A 21,115-nucleotide genomic window follows, 5' to 3' on the forward strand; every position below is an offset into this window, starting at 1 on the left:
AAATTTAATTAAATATCTACATTTATCTAACCAACATGACTTTACCTAACACTAAAACATTACTTTAATACATACATAAATTTAATTAAATAAATAAAAGAAATGAGGATCAAATTTTTTTAAAAGAAGAAAAACTAATATACATTCAAAAATATCTACACGGTAAATCATTATCTTTAACAACATGACTATACCTACCACTAATACATGTAATTGATGTATTGTTGTAAAAAACCTAGTTATTTTATGTTATGTATTATTATAGAGATACTATTTACTCAAGGTTATATGTTTTAAATTAAAATTATAACAATGGTACGAGTCCGAAGATGAAAATTTATAAATAAATTTTTTATATATCAATTAAATTAAAGATTTTGAGAATTTAAACATATAGATATGCATGCATTTTATTTTATAGTGAAAAACAATGTGTTTTAATTTAAGGGATGATATTGTTATTTACAATTTATGGTTGAGTATAGAATGTGTGAATAGCGAATTCTTGTTGTATTTAGATATATAATTATTTTTTCTTAATTGTTGGTAAATAATATTTTTTGATGAGTTTAAATACATGTTTTAAGTTGTTTTTGTTTAACTTTTTAAATGTAATAATATCAATTTGAAAGCTAAATGATGTTTACTTAATTAGAATCGAGTTACGATTGGTCAAAGATAACCTTAATTTTGGTTGTTTGCTATTAAATCTTATATAAGCCTCATGTCAACCCTTAAACACCCTTTTTCTTCTTTGTGGGGTAAACACCCACGAGGAATTTGAACATGTGACCTTTTCACACAGAGTGCCTTTAAATAACACCCTTTCACCATCAATCCAAAGCCCCATGGGCAACCCTAAAACCCCTTATTAAACCTTTGATATTGAGTAATGACGTTTCTATTGTTATATCGTTTTGTAGACTAGAATCCCTCCTAGTCCCATTTTATTATAATTGCACCCCCTGTCTCCTATATATACTAAGGAGACTTAGTCTTAAAATCATAAAATATTGTCATGTACATTGAATTCATTGTAAAAGGAGGTTTCCCCCTCGATGAGGACTATAATATGGGTTTCTTACTATTTTTTAAGGCATAAGGTTCATAAAATCTATGTCATCACTAGTTTTTTTTATCATTTTTAAGGTGCAAGTTTCAGAGCTCATGATCCTTGGGTTTTATTGCTCCAAATTGTTAGAAAATTATATATTACACAGCAATGGAACACATAAAATATTGCAGAAATATAAACACAGAAAATGCATAGAACAAGGGAGACACAGATATACGTGGTTCACCCAGTTTGGGCTATGCTCACGGAGAAACAACCAGTCCTTCGATTTATATTATCTAGCAAACTGAAGAGATACAACCTACGGCATATCCGTTGTAATTCCCTCTTCGCTCTCAATCTCCTCTCTCTTCCTCATTCAGAATACAGATCTACATAGACACAATACAATTCCCTCATATATAGCGAGGAGTTGCCTTCTAGGGCAAAAAACCCTAAATTAAACATAACTTTTACCATCAAATCTCCGCCTAATGAACGACCCAAATTGACTACGAAATTACAACATTTTACAAGGCAATTTTACATCTATTCTTAGCTTTGGGGCGTTGCCCCCGATCCCCCCTCTAGGGGGGGCTCCCAAAAGTTTGCAGCCGCCCCATTTCGAACTGGGGTCCAATGCAGCAATACCTTTGAATACCGAAGATAATCAGGCTCCACACCCAACACAAATAAGTCATCGTGGCCTTTTTGCTATAACGTTTTTTGGATGGCTTCAAATGGTGAAAATTGGAGAATATTGAGGAGAAATCTCTGGCAATATCTGGTTGAAAAGTTAGATATTGGTTCACTATATTTTCAGAGATTTAATCCAAGGAAGTTAGGGTTCTTGAATGCTCCTGAAATCAAGTCAGTTTGGTATTTTTGCTATAATTTTTTTTTATGAGCTTTCAGATTGTGAAACTTGGACCAATTTGAGGAGAAATCTTGTTGAACATCTAAATAAAGTTTCAGGTCGTGGTTTTCTATAAGTTTGGACATACATTCTAAGGAATTCCAAATTCCTAAATTCTCCTAAAATCAATTCAAACAGGTTAGTTTGGCATTTTCACAATGAAAATTTTCCTAGGAGGTTTCTGTTGAAGCCTCAAAAATCGTTGCGACCACATGGGGGAAAACCACCCGATTTGGACCTTGCTTAGCAACTCCTTCTCTGTTTGGTGTAGTGGCTACGACTGGGGATAATGGGACCAGTTTCCCAGAAAATATTTTGATAGTGTTGGTGGGGTGATATATGATGTAACGGGAAAATGACTAAGCTAAGTGTAATCTAATCTAACTAATAAACACATGCATATATCCTAGTTTAACACTATTTAGCTATAAATATACCCGGGAATTAAATACAATATGCAATCTACAATGATGTCCTACAACAATTGGTAATAAAGATCATTCAACTGCAACAAGAAGTGAAATAGTTTAACAGTAATCGTTTTGGATAAATAGTTAAACAAAACGATTGAGAAAAATATATCGCATACAAAATCGTTCATGTATTCAGAATAGAGTCAAAGCTAACATCATACAAAAGTGCAATAATGCTAAACTGTAATTCAGACTTTCAAACATAAAACAATTTAAAGAAGAAGTATTGCCTGATACATAAATAAAACAACATCATAAGATAAAAGTACCATATATGATGAGTCCTGCTCATGTGTTTTAGCAATATTAACCCAATCTCAATCAATCCAACACATTTTAAGGGTACAAAAGTGCATTTCAGTAGAGCATGCTAGATATTTGAAAGAAAATAGATCATGTTCCATTCATTCCATCAGAACCTCCTCAAAAGTACAAAAGTGCAATGTTTCTGATAAAATTTCTGGACCCCTCTCTAAATGCATGAGAGGTGTTTAAATACTAAACTATAGGTCCTAAAATAGATTATTACAAAAATAGTTGAGGAAGTTTAAACGACCTTCTTCAGAATATGCAAAAATAAAACTAAAATAAAAATAAACTAAATAACTAACTCCTTTGGAATTGATCTCTAAGATCGCAAATATCAGTCATTGGCTTGAGCTGGGTTGGTTGGCCGATCACAGATTTTAACTGCCCTGCAAATATAGTGTCTGTTAGTGCTGGAACCATCTTTTGTGTTGAGGTTGTTAAGCACCTCAATGTCATCCACGGGCTGTGTGGTTTCACTAAAAATTTCCAATATGCTTTCCAATTCAGCTTGCTTACCTGTCTGATTGCCTCCTCCTTTTCCTACACTGCCTGTCTCCACTTCTGCTCTAATTGTTTGACATTCAGAAGAAATCCTGGTATACATTCCTTAACCAGATTGATGCCATGAATATTTTCATTGATGGCTTCTATTATGCTGTTTGTTGCTGTCGCTGCTATCGTTGTTGCCCTTTCCGCTTGTTTCAACCGAGAATCCCAATCTGTGAACAAGATGTCTTTATGAGATTCCTCCAGCTTCGGTAGGTCAGCCTTTCTCCCATCCTCTGATTCTTGCCATGTGATAAAGTCATAAATCCTTTTATGGATTTCGTCATACTCAAGTCTCATGTCAATGACTTGGTTTGTTAACTTATCACTGGTTTCGCAATAAGGACTTATCTGCGATATCTTCTGGCAAAGTACTTCCTTCAGCTGTATTAGTTGAGAATTAAGACTGAGTGCTTCCTTTATGAACTCATCGATTTGTGGATTATCTTTATACTTATATGTCATAGCTTGTATCCGCGCATCTCTTTCTGCTAGGCTGGCCTGATGTTGTATTCTCATCTATTCAAATTCCTGTTGGAGTTGGGCTACTTGTAATTCTTCTTGTTGATTGGATTTTTCCTGAGCTAATTGTTGTTCTAACAACAAAATTCTTTGTTCTTTTTCCTTAAGCAGCATTTGGACCTCTGTCGCTTTGTCAATAGTTGTTGTGGCATAGGCTCTTGTGTATTGCGACAGTTTTGCGAGATTTTTAGATGGGTCCATAGGTGAGTCCTTCCAAACAATGTCCATTGGTTCATTTTCGGAAGTTGTAACAGTTACAACGTCCAAATTTATTTTCTTCCTATGTCTCTTGACTATAGCTTTGTGGGTAGGACTATAAAATACATCTAGTGGAGGTATTTCTTCAACTCTCAAAACAATTTCTGAAGTAGGAGTAACAAGAATGATTTCAACATCCTGAGTGCCTGTAGCTCCTTCCCCTGTCGTTTTCGAATTTGACTTGTGTTGGGTTTGCTTAGGAGTCTGTATCTCAGATGTTTGCTTAGGGTTTGAATATGTGAAGCTTCTTGTTGAACTGTTCCCATTCCTATTCCAAGTCAATAATTGGGCTCTTTCCTGACTGAGTTGATGTAGAGACAATTTCTTCTTGTTTCTTTGCTAAAGTTTGCTTGGATTTTTCTTATGTAGTTCCAACTGTGTCCTTTTTGGACTCATTATTTGTATGTCCTCCTCCATTTTGAGATTGATTCTTTGGGTGCTTCGACTCATGTGTAGATCTCTCTTGGGTTTCTGCTTCAGAGTTTTCTTTGGATCTGTCCTCCAAGTTTAGACTAGGAGTTGGCTCCCTTATTGGTTCTATCTGCAATAGGTCCAATGGGACCTTCAATAATCTTTTTTCCCTATACACATGGAAAGCTCAAAGATCATCTGGTGTTAAAAGTGTTGATGCCAAATGCAACACATGTGTGTATGTTTCTGCCTATAGGAAGAGGTCATCAAAGACATCTCCTTTGTGGGTGAATGATTTTACTCTTACCATAGTAGGAAAATTCTTAACAATGCCATCTGGGTCATACTGCCTTCCCAGAAATGTAACTAATCTCAGAGATTTAATAATCTCTACTTCTTTTCATGCATGTCCAAAATCATGTAGCGTAAATGCACCACATTGTAATGGGAATGTAGGCCAAATGGCCTTCTTCTGCTCTTTTAGTCCTCTGCTTAATCCACCTTCCCCTGTTGTTTGGTAGGCTATTTCTCTAGCCATTAATTTGTCGAGGACATAATATGGGAGAACATGTGGTGAAGAAATGCTCCTGAATACCCTGATGTAGGTAAAGGTTTCTTCCCCAAACCATCTGGCTATTGGCAAGATATTTATCTCGACCTCTTTAGAAAACCTAGGGGCGGTTCTATTGTACACTTCTTTATGGATGGGTAGCATAACTCCTTGATAGATTTTATAATAATGGGGGTGAAATTGATATTCCCACAAAATATATGGTACATATGGATGGGAAGTGGGTCCTATACAATCCACTTCCATCCCATATTGGGAAATTTAGAACAAAAATAGATTGCATCCATTACAAAAGCAGTCATGAAAAAAAGGGGGGGAAGACTCTTAGAGAAGAATTTCTCTTCCTTCTATATTATATAATAGCCCTAGCCAAATTGTCTGATAGAACTTGAGCCCAATTCATTATTGTTGCATTCACTGCTGCATCTATCAATGGGAGCCATTCTGGTGAAAACTTGGTGCTATCAAGTTTACCGAACAATCTACATTGCATGGCTGCTGCAAAACTAGGAGGGGGAGAAATGGATGCCGTGTAATACATACCCATTTTATCCCGTTTGAGCTTTCCTTCGTTTGCTGTCCAGGTTTGCGTGACATCCGTTGGGTCTTCATTTTCCTTGGAAAATTTCTCAAGGAACTGTTTGTTATAGAGTTTCTGTGACTTTGGTAACTGGTACATGAGTCGTAGGTTCTCTGTTGAAAAAGACCCCATGACCTCTTGCCTGTGATTCCTGAATGTTCGGTTTGCAATGTCTGCCTTGTCAATTACCCATTTGACTATGTCAGTATATGGGATTATCTTTGGTCGTACAACTATGCAGTGTAGGAAAGAGCATATTGTATCGAAATAGGAGGCATCAGATGACTCTTGGGAATCTGTCGTGGCCTTTGTTTCTAGTGGCCTTGGGTGCTCCTCTTCTAACAAGTTGTACATGGCCCCCTAGGTCGTAGTTCCACCATCTCTACTACATTTAGTATCGGAGAAAAGAGGAATCATTTCTGATTTCTCTGACACAACTTCCTTTCCCTTCTTTCTCATTGTTTCCAACAATGCTCCTTGTGGATTTTCCTTGAAATGGAGTAGAGCGGAAATTATCGGATAAACACAAATAAGAATGACAATGAGAATGTATGATACAGATAATTTGAAAAGGTGACAAGAAAGGAGTTTTAATCAAACGCAGATAAAAAGATATCGTATCATGTCGAGCCGCTTTTTACATCAATAGAATTCTAGTTATTACATCAATAAATGGGTGGTTGTTAAATAGCACAATAGTTTCAAACACTGAAACTTGGACCATATTAATAAAAAATATCAAGGAACATCTAGTTCAATTTTCACAGTATTTTTAAGCTTAATTTTAGAGTTATACCTTGTGGAATTTAGGGCTTGTGAACAATCCTGAAATAAATTTTAAACAATTCATATTGGTACTTTTTCTATATCTTATTTTTTGGGACTTTCAAACTGTGAAATCTCCAAGAACTTTATGAGAAATATAGAAGTACCTCAGGTACAAATTTCATAATTATATTTGAAGAAATGGACATGTGGTATGGTATACAAGTTTTTCTCATGGGAAGAGGCCACAAATTAACAAGTTTTGGGAATGTTACCATAACTTTCACTTGAAACATCAAATTCTATTCACACTTGTGGAATTCTAGAAAATATATATCATAGTATTATCAACCAAATTCTAGGAGGAATCAAATCTCAAATATATATGAAAAAAATGCCATACATTCATATATTCTCCAAACTAAGGTACAAAATTTACAAGTGACTTAATTGTTGATCATGAGATCCCATTTTTTTGTGACTGAAAATTGTGATAAATAGGAGTACTATATAATTATTTTCCAACATGCCTCCAAAGAAAGCTATTATACCAATTGAATCTATTGAAGGCTCATCCTTTACTCTATGAAGAAAGTGAAGACTTAGAATTTATGTTATCTCAATTAGCTAATAAATTTAGTGAAATAGATGGTAGTATGTTGAAAAAGGTGATTTATCAGGTTCTTAAGAAAAAGATAAAAGAGAAATATAAAATAAGATGAATGAAAATAAGGAATGCAATAATCCATCAAGGAATAAATAAAAGAACTACAAAACATTCTATTAAAAGACTCCCTAAAAGGGATGTGGAGATATAAGGAAATCATGAACATAAGGAGAAGCATGATGTTGAGAATCAATCGCATATGGGGATTATGTTGTCACAATTGGAGAGAAAAAATATTGAATCACAGAAACATTAATCATCAATTTTCAATCCAAGATCCAAATCATCAAGGCTTCATGTCAACAACAAGGAAGTACTATATTCCAAAAATCGATATGAGGAATTTTGATGGTAACAATCCTATTACATGGATAATTCAAATGAAGCAATACTTTGATCTACACCTGGTGGCATCCTTACAAAAGGTAAATATTTCATCCTTATTTTTGGAACAAGACCAACATGCATGGTATCAACGACTTTGTGAAAGGAAAAAGGACTATGTGATATCTTGGTCCATTTTTCTAGAGGAACTGATAGAACATTATGGGGATATTAATAAAAATATATATTTTATTTAATTGGTAAATCTTCAACAAAAAGGTCCACTTATAGAGCATATTCAACAATCCTAAGAGTTGAGTCTCAAAGTAATGAATATTTCAGATGATAATTCATTAGACATATTCATAAGAACTTTAAAGTAAAGCATCCAAAATGAGGTGAATCTCTTTGAACCTAAATATCTAGAGCATGGTTTCATTCTGGAAAGAAAAGTTGAAGGTAAAAATATTGCCACTAGAAAATTGGTCACTAATAACTATAGAGAAAATCATGTTCATGTTCTTAAACCAACAAGGTTGAATCCTCAACAAATGGATGAAAGAAGAACAAATGGATTATGTTTCAATTGTGACAATAATTATAGTAAGGGAAATAAATGCAGTGAGAAGAAATTATTCTACATAGATTGTGAAGATGAAGAAGATGAAGAAGTGGAAACTTCATCGGATCCAAAGTTAAAAGGGACTATAATAATATCATGTCATACAATGGCCAACATAAATACTCCACAAATCCTCAACATAGAAGGATATATCAAAAAGGAAAAGGAAATAGTGTTGATTGATTCATGAAGTACCCATAACTTCATCAATTACAAATTAGAAAAAAAATCAATTTTCATATATCTGGCACTAGAGTTTCATATAACAATTTTTTTCAAAGGAAATATCTCGGTAGATCCACCAAAAGGGATCAAATCAGTTTGTTTATTAGCAGATCCTAACCCTAAGGGCTTCAAGGAGAATTGACCCTGTGACCTCCCATTAGTGAGGTGATTTAGCGACGAGAACTTGACCAATTGAGCTAACCCTCGGGGCTTTTGTTTCATGTAACGATTACAAAGGGAGGCACCATAAATTTTTCAGGGAAGTGGCATAGTATTAAGATAAATATGGGGGAGTATTTGTTGGATAGTCTCATTATTACAATACAAATGGCTGGTGTTGATGTTGTATTAGGGGTCCAATGGTTGCAATCATTAGGAACAATGACCTTAAATTTTCAACATCTCTTCATAATATTTACCTCAAAAGGAAAGGAAATTAGGCTTAGAGTTATCCAAGTGAAACACTCTAAAGTGATAAGATTTGATGGAATGAAAAAATTACTCAAAAAGGGACACCAAGGTCTAATGGCACAATTATGTTCACTAATTTTTCAAAGGTCAATATCATCTATATCAGGGGATCTCCAAAAAGTTGTCAACAATCATCTCAAGGTATCTAGATTAATTCCTAAGGGTATTCAACCTAATAGAGAACATTACCATACTATTAATTTACAATGGGGAATACTAGATATAAATGAAGGGAAAATCATACTAGAATTAGAAAAAATCCTTGAAACAGGGATTAAGTGGATGAGTAACCCAACAATTGTGGATTATGTCATTAAATAAAAGAACATACCAGTGGAAGAGATGACATTATTGCATAATCACTCGCAGTTAGTCAAGTGTCAAGGAAAATACTTGTTTGAAGTGGAGGGGCATGTTAAGCCCTATATAAGCCCCATGTTAACCCTGAACCCATTTATTAAGCCTTAGATATTGATTAATTACATTTATATCATTAGATTTTTATGTAGACTAGAACCCCTCATGGTTTCATTTTATTATAATTGTACCTCTTGTCTCCAATCTATATACTAAGGATATCTAGTCTGAAAATCATCAAATATTGTCTTTGTACATTGTATTCATTGTAAAATGAGGTTTTCCTTCAAAGAGGACTATAACTATTAGTTTCTTATCCTTTTTAAGGTGCAAGGTTCTTAACATTTGCACATTCTAAATAGATTGGTTTTCCTATTTCAAGAAATATATATGTGTGCACACTTCAATTACAAAATACTTGCATTGCATCAAAATTATATTGGATTCTTGATTGGTCAAATAGGATTTGCTCAAGGCTAGAATATATGCTTACAATTTAGACCTTGGTCAATGTAAACTAGAGGATATATCATTTTTTAAAAGTTGACAAGATTTGTTCCTTGGAATAAAACTAGAGAGATTTATCTTTAAACATATAGTAATCGGTTGCAAGATTGGTTGGATCAATGCCTTAAATCCAAATTGTGTAAGTATGTTTTTATCTAATTTACTAGTCTTTGAGGATAGACAATATTAAACATGCACAAATTGGTTTCTACCTATTAACACACATACAAAGAGACTTGAGAGAGAATTTTTTTAGGCATGCGAATACCCTGCATGATTATTAATTTATAGGATCCTAGCTTCAACTTTTCTTGTTTGAGATTAATATTTCCAGCTTAATATAATGTTATATATATAATTTGTTAGATGTTGTTGATGATGTATTTTAATTCATAAGTAAAGAAAAAATTTTAGTTCTCCATTTTTATATATTGGCTCTAGTTAGATTATAAGGATTACTTATGTAATAATACCAAAATGTTACACATTGAGTTATTGTTGGATGAAAGTTGATATAATCAATAAACCACTTATATGAAGTAGTTAGATCTAATAACCATTTGAAATCTCTATAATAGAGACAAATGTTATTGTAATGTGTAGGAATTTTCATGGTAAGTTCCTTATATAGAACACCAAAGGACACTGCTCACAAATAGATCACAGATCAATACACCAATATTCTTGACGTGGTTAAAACCCTCAAAGAGGGAAACAGTCCATGACCTGAGCCAACACGGCCACTTCAAATAATTTATTAATAAAAGAAAGAAAATTTACATAAGCTTATCTCATGAACGGTCACCTTACAAATGACCTTCCATGCTCTTTAAATAGAGATCGTGGACCAATCGGGTGTTAAGCCATGGATCAAGTGTCGATAATACCAAGGAGAGAATGAACCGTCAGATCACTTCATGTCTATAGCATATCGTGACTGTCAGATTGTAAGTTACAAAAGGACATAGTAAAGAAACACACTTTACCTAACTGTACACTAGATCAAGTTATACTTAACTATTTCCTATGTGTTGGAATATCCTAACATCCCCCCTTAAGAAAAACTTGGGATAAGATTGAAGGATGTACAAATATGACACAATAGGAGAAGGAAGGAGGCATTAGAACCTATCCCCCCTTAGTGACAACTTCCTGAACTCCAACCATAAATCGAAGTTTAGTAACTTTGCCTCTATGAGAGCTGTTGTAAAGATGTCTGCAACTTGATCATTGATTGAACAATATTGCACTTCAAGAACATGGTCATGAATGAGCTTTCTGATGAAGTGCATGTGTAGTTCAATGTGTTTGTTGCGCTGATGTTGGACTGGATCTTTGCGTAGTTCAATGTCACTTTGATTATCACACCAAAGTGTAGTCGGATGCTGCTGCTGAAAGCCAAACTCTGACGAAGCCACAGGGCTTCCTTACTAGCTTTTACGACGCCACGATACTCTGCTTTTGCTAAAGAAAGAGAAATGACACTTTGTTTCTTGCAAACCCACGTAATAGGTCCAGAACCAAGAGTGAAGACATAACTTGCAGTAGACTTCCAATCATCAGGGTCACCAACCCAATTGGAATCAATGAAACCAACCAATAGAGGAGATGCTTATGCACTGTAATGAATCCCACACTGAATTGTACCTCGAACATAACTAAGTATTCTTTTAGTTGTTTTCTAATGACTTTCATGTGGGTTTTTCGTAAATCGAGCAATAGGGCCAACAACAAAGAAAGGTCAGGACGGGTATGGGTCAGATACAAAAGTTTTCCTACAAGTTGACGATATAAAGTAGCATCAACTTCAGGGGAAGTACAAGTGACTGAAAGTTTGGCTCCAGACTAAAAGGGAGAAGGGGTTGGCTTACAGTCTTCCATGAGAAAGTGGCGTAGAATATCACATGCATACTTGGACTAAGAAAGGGAAATACCTTCCTTGGATTGCAAGACTTGAAGACCAAGAAAATAATGCAAGTTTCCTAAGTCTGTCATTTCAAACTGCTTTTTAAGGTTGGACTTCACATGGTTTATAAGGTTGGGATCACTGCCAGTAAGGATAAGATCATCAACATAAAGAACAAGAATGATAAGAGACTTACCCACTTTCTTGGTCTAGACAGTATTGTCAGAATGACACCTAGAAAATCCAGTATCTAGAAGAAAGCTATCCATTTTGGTATACCAAGCCCGAGGGGCTTGCTTGAGACCATAAAGGGATTTCTTAAGCTGAAATACAAGGCTGGATTCTATTTGTATATAGCCAGGAGGCTATTCCATATAGATTTCTTCATGAAATTCCCCATGCAAGAAGGCAGATTTAACATCCATCTGATGGACTTCCCATTTGAAAGAGGTAGCAAGGGAAAGAACAAGGCAGATAGAGTTCATTTTGGAAAAATGGGAGAAGGTTTAAGTATAGTCAATGCTTTCAACTTGTGAAAACCCCTTTGCAACAAGACGAGATTTTAATTTATCAACGTTTCCATCTGGTCCAAACTTGGTTCTGTAAACCCATTTGCATCTAACAAGTTTTCATCCCTTTGGAAGAGGAACAAGATCCCAAGTATCATTTTCCAATAATGAATGATATTCTTCATTCATAGCTGTGTCCCAATCTGGATGACTTGAAGCTTTTGCAAAGGTGTCAGTATCATAATTTTTTGAAGCTTGAGCTAGTAAAGAAGAGGCTCTATCAAACTAAGAACTTGTGTGACGTTGATTTGTAGGATCACCGGCAAGAGCATCTGTTGCATCTCGAGTAGCGCAGACCCACTTTGGAAGCTGAGGAGCTGAAGGAGGATCCCAAGAAGGTGGGGGAGGATTTTCATCCTCCTTGTCATCATCTGAACAAGAAATATTTTCGGAAGTAGAAGGGATAGAGAGAGGTGGAACATCCGCCGAACTAGGCTAATAGGCCGATATATTTTCAGCAAAATTTACATTTCTTTTAATGATAATATTTTTGAATTTAGGTGGAAGAAGTCTATATCCTTTGACATCTTCAGAATATCCAACAAAAATACATTTTTCACTCTTAGGTTCTAAGGCTTTATGTTTCTCATCTGGAATATGGGCGCATGCTTCACTTCCAAAAACACGAAAGTGACTTACATATGTTTTAATTGAGCCCCATGCTTCTTCTGGAACGATATTCTTTAAAACCTTAGTATGAGCGCAATTTACTATGTAATTTGCACAATTAATTGCTTCTTCCCAAAAATTAAGACTAAGTCCTTTACATTGAAGCATAAAATTAGCCATTTCCTTTAAGGTGTGATTCTTCCTTTTTGATACACCATTTTGTTGTGGAGTATATGGAACAATATGTTGCATTTGAATTCCATGCTCAGTGAAAAAGTTGATGAATTTGTTGTTAACATATTCTTCGCCATTATGAGATCTTAGCTTAAGAATTTGATGTCTAGATTGTTTCTCAACAAAGGCCTTAAAGGCCAAGAACATGTTAAATACTTCACTCTTGAGTTTTAAGAAGTATACCCAAGTGCGTCTGGAGAAATCATCAATGAAAGTTAAAAAATACTTGTAGCCAGAGAATGAAACAACTGGAAGTGGACCACATAAATCACTATGCACAAGCTATAAAGGGGCCGAGGCGTGCCAAGAGGCACATTTTTCAAAACTATTCTGATGATGTTTTCTGAGTACACATCCGGAACAAACACCATCTCTGCAAGATACCATAGGAAGACTTGTCACCATATTTTCTTTACATATATTTTGAAGGGAGTGATAGTTTAGGTGACCAAATCACTCATGCCAAAGTTTGATCACTTCATCATTATGAGCAACAAATACCGAGGGAAGAGTTGATGACCCAAAGTTGTTAAAATTATAGAACCTTGTAGAATCATCAGCAATTTCAGTAGCTAAAATCTGTCTAGGATCTCTGAGGTCCTTAATTACAACATCATGAGGTGAAAATTCAACAGTTTTACCTTCACCTGAATGAGTTATCTGATATACATATAGAAGCTTGCAGGATAAGGTAGGAACACATAATACATCATTAAATTGACCATTGCCTATATGAATAGTTCCATTCCCTACAACACTCAGAGATCAATCATCACCAACATATATATTTTTGGTGTTACAATCATTTAAAGAAGAAAACACGGCTTTGTTTTTTTCCATGTGATAAGAAGCCCCAGAATTAATGATCCACTCATGAGAATGAGAAGAAGAAGATACATTTAGTGCATAACCAGACCAAGATGCTTGACAACCACATGCAGAAAGTGTTATTCCTGAAGATGAAGTTGAAGTTGAAGAGTGTTCCAAATGGATGTTATGCTTCTTCATTGCTGCTTCCAAGGCATCCATCTTCTTAAAGCATTTGGATTCTAAGTGGCCATCTCGATTACAAAAGTTGCAATGTCTATTAGTATTATTCCCTTTGTTTTTATTTTCCTTATCATTTTGTTGAATTGATTTTTCATTTTGAGACTAAAAGTGCTTAGGACCCTTGGTTGGTTTAGGACCATTCTTTTTAGGATGCTGCTTCTTAGGATTTTTTGAACTTGGTTGTTGTTGGGCGGCTAAGGCTTTCTTAGAAGAGTTTCCAAGATTAAGAAGACCAAGATGTAAGAGTTTTTCTTGTTCTCTTATTAAAGAATCACAAAAGGCATCAAAAGAGGGGGACTTGTATGCTTGTCCTTGAGAAATAAAGGCTTCTCTAGTAGAATGGAAGGTGGAAACAAACACATAGTAGGCTAGTCCTAACTTTGTAAGAATGGAATACATAAGGCTACCATCTTCTTTCTTAACCTTATCACTTTCCAAGAGAAGTCTAAGGGTCTTGAACTTGGACAAAAATTCCTCAATGGAAGAAAAATTATTGGGGTCCAACGTAAGCAACTCATTTTTGAGTTGATGGGCTCTAATTTCATTTTTAATTCCAAAAACTTTATTGAGTTGTTTCATTGCTTCATCAAGGGTATCAAGTTCTGCGATATGGAATCTAAGGTCTGGAGAAAAAGACATCCCTATCAACCCACATGCTTGATTTTTCCTATTTTCCCATTTGGCTGCCTTATCGTCATCTTTATGTTTAGATTCTTGGCCTGAGGCTATTCTATAAAGACCTTTACTTCTAAGTAAATCCACAATGTAGGATAATCATTGGAAGTAGTTGGTATTGTTAAAAATAAATTGGCATGGACTTTCCATTTTAATAGAAACTGAAGTTGTAGATGCTGAAACTAAGTGTTCCAATGGAAAGATATCAAAACATTAGGCCGATTAAAAAACAACGGCTCTGAAAACGGCTTCTGAATGAAGAAGTTATGGTTTTTTGAAAAATAGTTGTTGAAGATGCCGATGAAGTATGTGAATGTGCAGAAGTGAATGATAATGTTATAATTAAACCCCCATACCACCCCTCTCGCAACCCCCTTTCCAAATTTAATCTAATTAACTCACTTTAAAAAAATATATGTGACCCACTTTTATAAATAAGTGAAAGTCACTTTTATAATAGTACTTTGTGAGCTACCCACTAAATTGAACTTAAATAAAAGATAAAGAGACTTTAGAATTATAAGTGACTCACTTTTTATAATGGGTGAGAATACTTTTACATAAAGTAACTTTAAAACATAAGTTACATGTGCATTTTGAAAAAGTAACTCAACAAAAAGAGAGACTTGAACCCAAGACTTCTATTCTCATAAAGTAACTTTGGACCAAGTGAACTAGTTTAAAAGGTTAGTAATTTTTGGAAAAGAAGAAGGAGTTGTTTTTTTTTAAGTCACTGAAGCTTTGGAGTGTGTGCTTACTTGAAAAAGCTTTTTTTTCCTACAAAAAAAAAAACCATACAACCCAACACGGACATGCAAAAAAAACCAAACCTTATGCCTTGAAGTTAGCTTTCACCAGAAACTAAATATTTTCCTCACTATTTCTGATTTTTCGAGATCACACTAAGGCACGGTAGAAAAGATCATACGCATGAGAAAAATCCTTCTTTTCTGTTTCTGATTTGCCCAAATCGCACAGAGTCGTGGGGCAAAGAGAATAAGAAAAAAATGAAAGGTACAGATCCGATAGTAAAAAATAGAGAGATAAATAAACCGAAATAAACAGAGAGATAAATAACTAAAAATGCAAATAAAGATTGTATATCTCTAGATCTTAAAAATGACGTAGCTAGGGCTACCGAAAACCTTTTCGTGTGAAAAGGAAGGGGTTCCTCACTGGAACAAATGCCCCTAACACAATAGAGTAGTCCTCTTGGCCCGAAAGTGGTCAGAAACAATAGATCTAGGAAATGACAGTCAGATGTAGTTGTACCAGCTTCCGATTTGGATCACCAATGGATGCGGCCCTCAAATAGATCTGATACCATGTAGGAATTTACAGGGTAAGTTCCTCAGATAGAACACCAAAGGACACCGCTCACAAACAGATCACAGATCAATACACCAGTGTTCTTGACGTGGTTAAAACCCTCAAAGAGGGAAATAGTCCACAGCCTGAGCCAACATGACCACTTCAAGCAATTTATTAATAAAAGAAAGAAAATTTACATAAGATTCTCTCATGAACGGTCACCTTACAAATGACCCTCCATGCTCTTTAAATAGAGATCATGGACCAATTGGGTGTTAAGCCATGGATTAAGTGTCAGTAATACCAAAGAGAGAATGAACTATCGGATCACTTCATGTCTAGAACATATCGTGACCGTTGGATTGTAAGGTACAAAAGTACATAGTAAAGAAACACACTTTACCTAACTTTACGCTAGACCAAGTTATACTTAACTATTTCCTATGTGTCAGAATATCCTCACATAATGATGACCACGATTATTATTGAATATCTTCTTTGAGTTCCTCTCATTTCATTATGTTAATCTAGATATTATTTCTATATGTTCGCAAAGCGAGGTTAACATAAAAATTGCTCATATTTTCCTTAAATCAATTAGTTATATTTAATAACCATTTGCAATCTCTATGGAAGAAGTAAATGTTATTGTAATGGTAAAATAGATATAGTGAATCTCTTTTTTGAGTTGTGTCATTTCATTGTATTGATCTAGATCTTATTCATATATGGTATCCGAGTGAGGTTAATATATTGATTGCTCATATTTTCCTTATACCATTGCATGGATGATTATTGTGTGAATATTTTAAATCATTGAAATCACTGAATAACATGGATTTTTTCTATCATTCAACGAATATCACTTAACAAGCTAGAATTTTTGTATCATCCATGTATGGAAAGAAGCGACTATTGAATGAGCTTGGATTATTGATTAACCAAAATTGCTATATCATCTAAAAAAAGAGCTTTTGGTTGCTATCTATATTTGTTACATGACCATTATTCATATGTGTTGTAGGAAATTGCAAAGTCTCCTCTAGTAAAGCCACATTTCAAATCTAATACAAGATTCCTCTCTTTTCTTTGTTATAAACATGGTTGGATTCTTGCGTTAGATTTGAAATGTGGGTTTCTTTGTTCTAATTTACATGGATGGATTCTTATTTTCTAGGGTGGCTAAAGAATAATTGAAAGAAAAATCTCCTTCTTTTTAGTAGCCTATAATTCAAACATTCATAACACTATCCCAAGATTTAAAACCTCTCACACATAGTACCTTATGTAGGAACCTTTGAAGTGTTGTGTGTCCCTAGATTGGAACCCATGTCTAGGGTAATCTCTAATTAGATGACTGGAACATTCCTTCAAACTTGTAGGCCAATTATTGAGGATCATTGGAGGGCCAATGAATCTCTTATTGTGACCAATATAAAGTTGGAAAATGTAAGGGTTTCATTAATATGGTCATCAAAGTATATATTTTATTGGTGTTAATCTTTAGGATATCTTTTTAAAACATTTCATCTTTCTTCAAGACTAGCAAATGATTGTGCAAGTGTAATATTTAATTATTTTATTTCTAATGGTTGAAAATAGTGAATGAAGTGAATATATATATATATATATATATATATGATTCATTATGAAATATTGCAAATTGCAAAGTTGTAAGCCTTGTCATGGAAATTTCATTGATCAAATTCCCCGGGTTTTAATTTTCACACTTAAAAATAAAAAATCCAAATGTAGCTAATAAAAAAATCCATGTGAGGAAAGGTGAAAGAGACTAGGACAACAATAAGAGATCTAATTAAATTAGTGGAGTGACAAGGTAAATGTTATAAATCCAAATTCTTCATTGACCTTACTCTCATAGAATCAGACTTACATTATGTATATCTAGAGAAACCATCCAAGGAACTCTAACACACACCTAATGCATTGTTTGGAGCACAAGTGGTGATTGTAAAGTTTTCTTTGAAGCTATTATTTGTGACATAAACAATCTAAGATATATTCTCAAAAAGATAGTAAAGGTAAACACTATGGTAGATGAAGAGGATGCCAAAGGCCATTTTGTTAAATAGTCTATCATATGAATACAATAATCTTAATTTTACTCTAAGTCAATTTCCTTATCAAAGTCTAAAAATATGATTATGCACTTTTTTTAAAGAAACGAGTTCCATTCCATGAGATAGAAAAGAGTGATAATAAATCTCAAGTGGAATTCTTCTTAAGAAAAAATCATAACAAATCAACTAAGGATGAGAGAGAGATAGAATGTTACTACTAAGGGAAAATGGGTCATATAGAAATTAATTGTAAAATATGTGCCAATGATATCCTACATGGAATCTGTTAGTGTCAGCCTTTGCATCCTTTCACCGGCGATCAAATGTACTTTTACATGGTTTTTTTTAGGGTTTCTGGTCAAATTTTTAGTTTCAAAAAGGTTTTTTCAATAAAATTTGATCACCAGTTATGAAATTCAGTTTACAATAGTATTTTCAGTCTCATGGTAAAATTCACCATCTTGGTCAAGGCATCTCATCATTAGTAGAGTCCCATTGTCATTTTGGGCCATAATCCATTAAATGGTTCACAAATCAGTCATCACTAGCTCACCACTAGGTCACTAGATGCAATTCTGGAAAATCAAGCTTTACACCTTTCAGTTTCATGTCAAAAAGAAGAGTGGGAGTTAGTTGGGTCACCAAGGTTTGAAAATATATGTTTTATTTCATTTTCTCAAATGAAATGTCATTATGAAAACATAAAAAAGCAAAGTGTCAAAGTCCAAATGAAAGTTATTGGTGGGTCCACTATTGTTCTACACAGAAAAATCGATTTCTCTCACGTGTAAAAGCTCACCATTCACTCTTTTCATTCTCCACTTGCTCATTGTTACATTCAACTCTCCACATCACTCCAATGAGGTAAATATGCCATGCCAAGAAGAGTTATTTTCACTCAAAACCAAGTTCTGAAACCTGTGCTACGCAAACACTCTGTCTCTGCTACACATTCACTGTTTGTTGCTTCATCGTTTCTCCAAGGAGTGGGCTTTCTACAGTTGCTGGCCTCTTCATGGTGACTCTTCTCTACATATGAAACAAGTTGGTAGTCTTTCCTTAGGGTTTATACTCTTTGGTTTTCTTTTCTTAAGATCATTGTGTCCCAACTCTTTTTCTAGGGTTTTTGAAGGCATTTTATGAAATTTTTACTCTTTCCTTGTCAAATTGTTGATAAAACTCATATATTTGTGCTCTCACACTGCTATATACCTCAAATATACCTACCTACATACCTTTCATCGAACCCACTCCTAAATTCCACCATTTCTACCCAAACCCTAGCAAATTTGCACTCATTTTCACTATAGGATTGTGTTTTAGGGTTTTGGAAGCCTTCCACTTACTCAAATCTAATAATTCCATTTTCCTTGGCTTCCTAAACTTCCCCTCTACTTCCCTAAATTTTCTCAGAATTTTCCCACATTCCCATACCCCTCATTTTTCCTAAACTCTCACATAACCCTTCAAAATCCCTTGTTTTCACGTAGTCAAACCATAGTTTGTCACTAAGAGCTAAGGGACAAAATGGATTCTGAAGCTTCAGAGAAAAAGAAGCATAGAGGAGGGCATGTCATTAGACATGAGCCCACATCAAAACATGAAGTTTTGTCTTCTCCCTTTGTCATGAAAACATTTGAAGATGCTGGCTACCTTAAGTTTTGTTAAAAGCTTGAAGAACTGAAATATCATGACCAACTAACTAGTGCCTTTGCCACCAAGCTGCAATATGACAAAGCTACCATAGCAAGGTTCGAAATTATTGTGTCAAGCCAACTTGTCTCCTCAGCTATAGGGATTCCAGACATTGGAGAGAATTGGTTCAAAAGGGAATAACTTGACCTTCAACTCTATAAAATATACCTAAAACCACAGCACCAGGGATCTCCAACATATATTTTCCATTCAGACATTTGTTGGATAAGTACACCCCTCTTTATGAAGATGATCATAAGGTATTTCACATGTGAAGGCAGGTTTTCAAGGGTTTACAAGTACCACATGAAACTTCTCATGCATTTCAATGGTGTACAACAAGTAAACTTGTATAAGAGTTTGGTCAAAATGGTAGAGAAGGTGCAATAACAAGGGGAGAAATATCACTCTAATTGGTCTCATCATGGTCTAGTCAAAGTGTTGGCTTCTCATCAACTTGCACAAGCAAATGTGCCTTGGGACCATTTTTCTAAGTTAGCATTTCCTTCATCTTCTTCAACTAGGTTTCATGATAAAACCATGCTTACAAGTTAACCTATGCAACAAGAGATAGCTTCCTCAAGTAGATCAACTAAGAGAAAGGACAGGTCAGAAGGGTCTTAGACCTACTCCAGAGGTGATAGGCTTGTGTTTGCTCAAGAGGTGGTTGAAGGGGCCAAGCCTACAACAGGTAAAGAAGCAATTTCCTCACATCATGAAGAGTCCTCTCATCTGGACACACATGTGACAACAAAAGAGAAAGAAAAAGGGAAAAATCAAAGATCAGATAATCAAGGTTAAGGAGGATAAAATCAAGAAGTTAGAGGGCAAATTGATAGAGGAAAATTCTCTAATAGCATGCCTACAACAAGAAAACAAGTAACTGAAGGTGAACCAGATGATGCTAGATAAGCAGGCAACAATGTCAAATAAGGAAGATACAAGGAACCAAAGTGGTTCAAATGAAAGTGTCCAAAGGTAAAGGCAAACAAGTTGCATCAGGAAGACCTAGGACTAGAGCAGCCAAGAGAGCTTTTGAGTAGCAAAGAGATACTTCACCACCAAGGGAGTAGATTATGGTAGATGACCTAATCGCTAGAAACATCAATGCAGATAGAGTTTATTGGCTTGATAAGGGGAATGGATACCTGGAGCAGCTCCTCAAGAAGGACAACAGGAACAACAACTTGCAGAGGCACATGGCTATGCATTATTACACCAGGAACAAAATATCTGAATTCAAGATCAAACAGTTAAAGAGCAAAATCAAGGAAAACTTAATTGGCTAAAAAGAAAAAGACAACCTTGAGATACTTGCTGAGGCCTCACTCATGGCATAACATCATTTTACTCCTACTCAACAATTTTGAAGAAATTTGGGGAAAATTTTGTCATTTTCACAAATTT

Source organism: Pinus tabuliformis, chromosome 6, assembly GCF_031772625.1.
Source record: "Pinus tabuliformis cultivar Carrire ecotype Pingquan chromosome 6, CPIR1, whole genome shotgun sequence".
Lineage (NCBI taxonomy): Eukaryota > Viridiplantae > Streptophyta > Pinopsida > Pinales > Pinaceae > Pinus > Pinus tabuliformis.